General features: G+C 46.7%; 1 protein-coding gene across 2 annotated transcripts in view; it reads left to right on the plus strand.

The window, feature by feature from the left end:
* Positions 1–2,281, plus strand: part of MYO1D (myosin ID) — a 155,826-nt gene that overhangs the window by 107,167 nt on the left and 46,378 nt on the right. The gene's annotated exons all lie outside the window — the stretch shown is intronic.

The raw sequence follows: 2,281 nt of genomic DNA on the forward strand, positions 1-2,281 counted from the left end.
CCCCACAGCCCCTGGGTGGGCTCTGGGTGGCTGCACCAGTGAGGGGTGTCCATGGTGCTGCTCTTGGCTCCTTCTCCTGCTCCAGATCCTCTCCCTCCCTGAGCAGATGGCGCTGCCTGGGCTGCCCTGCCTGGGCTCTGCTTCCAGCCTTGCCAGGCTGGCACAGCAGCTGCCCTGGCACCACCTCCGGCCCGGGAACAGCCCAAAGCTCAGCCACAGAGAACTTGGGCATTCAGGCTTGGTGTGGGGAGGGGTTGAGGGTCGTGCCATGTGCCCCCATGTGCTGAAGCAGAGGGATGCTGAGCTGGGAAGCAGCTCCTGGAGAGGGATGATCCCCCCTGGCTGCAGTCTGGGTGTGCAGCCCTGAGCTGCTCCTGCAAACAGCCAGCTTTGGACCCAAAAGGGACACAGATGGATTTTGGTGTCAACACAAAGCTCCCAACTTGTGCAGCTTTTGCTGTGTTCAGTGCTCAGCACTTCTGTTCCCACTGCTGTGGGGTCCCAGCCCAGACCTGTTCCTGTGTCCTCTCTGGGGTGTGGGAAGGGGCTGGGCTGGGCTGGCAGCACCAGGAGCTGCTCACAAAGCCTCAGGCACAAAAAATGGCTCGTGGGTGATGCTAAAATGTTACAGGAGTTGTGCAGCCCCTTTGTTGCCAGTGGGACACTCCAGGCTGGGTTTCCCACCCTGGTTTCCCACCTTGGCTCTCATTATTCCCAGTAAAGGTCTTGGTGTGGGCCAGAGCCTGAGCCAGGCTTAGGAAAAGCTTTGCCTTTAACTGCACTCCTTCAGTTTGGAGAGGGCTCTCAGTATCAGTCCCAAAGAGGTTTCTGTAGGAATGAGGACAGCAATGGTTTTCAAGACCTTCCTTAATATTTTTAGGGACATGGATATTTAATAAAATAAAGAGGATCATTAGGTTGGTCATGTTTGAAACAAAACTGCATTTTCCTGTTTAATATTCAAGGGAATATTTCATGTTGATATTGATTAAATACTGGATATTTTATCCAGCCACTTTTTACATTCTTGCATAAAACAAAGTACCATGAAAAATCACATTAACGAAGCTTTCCTGCTCTTCTGCTGTGTGGCATCTTCAGCAGAACCAAAACTGCTCTTTTCAGCTTCCCCTCCTCCCATTCTCCTCTGGCCCATCTTTGTTGCATCTCCTGAGCTCAGATTTGAGTTGTTCTCATAAAAGCATTGGTGTTTCTGTGACTGCTCCATCAGAGGTCATTGGGATCCCAATTATTCTATTTAATGACTACAGTCCATTTAGTGATTCTAATTAGTGACTTTTCACATAATTCAAATGTTATGTTTAGAGGGGAGGTTTGGTTTTTTTCTGGGTGGTGTGGAGGATCTCACTGATAAAATCTGAATAGACCCCGATCTTGGGGCTTGGCATTTTTGGAAATGTCTGAGGATCTTTATAATCAGATACTGAATATTTGGCAAAAATATTGGCTCCCAACAATTCCTTGTGAAGCTGAGGTCAAATAAATTAGATTTTAATGTGTCTGTATTGGGAAAACAATGCAAAACCGTTCATTGCTTGACAGATTTTAGAGCTTTTATTTTGTTTTTTGCAACAGATACAGAACTGAATCTGTGAGCTGAAGGTTTAAAGCTCATGCTGTAAAGCAGGCTGGGAAAAATCATGTTCCTGGTGTAAAACTGAAGTAGATCAACTTGATCTACTGAGCCTGGTGTGTTGCTCTCTGTACAAATCCTCCTACACCAGGTTGTCATTTCTTACCCAAATTTCTGAGTGTGTTTGGTTCATGGCTCTCCTCTTTCCCCTTTGCTCTGCCAAATTCCTAAATTAAGCTGTGTTGGGTTTTTGATGTAATATAAGGAACATTTGCATAAGTGCAGTTATGGTAATTTTGTGGTGAGTTTTAATGTGTTGGCTTCATTTCAGCCCTTCAGATCCTTAAATCACTTCTGATTTGCTGTTGCTTAAACATTGCTTTTTTCCCCCTTTTGAAAACAGAGGCATTGAGGATGAGCCGAGGCAAATTTCTTGTAAATCTGCTTTGTTCCTGGAGTCAGGCTGAGAGCCTTTGCTCCTTCCAGAGCTGGGGAGCTGTCTGTAATAATTTATTATCCAAATAGGAAGTTTTAGTGCTGAATTAAGTGAGGGGAAAAAACCCAGAGGGGAGTGCTGGTCCATACCCAAACCAAATTTTTTGCCCCAATTTTTTCCCCAAATAAAGAAGCTTTTTCCAATGGGAGTGGGCAGGCCCTGCACAGGTGCCCAGAGCAGCTGGGGCTGCC

Source organism: Parus major, chromosome 27 (genome assembly GCF_001522545.3).
Source record: "Parus major isolate Abel chromosome 27, Parus_major1.1, whole genome shotgun sequence".
In the NCBI taxonomy this organism is placed as follows: domain Eukaryota; kingdom Metazoa; phylum Chordata; class Aves; order Passeriformes; family Paridae; genus Parus; species Parus major.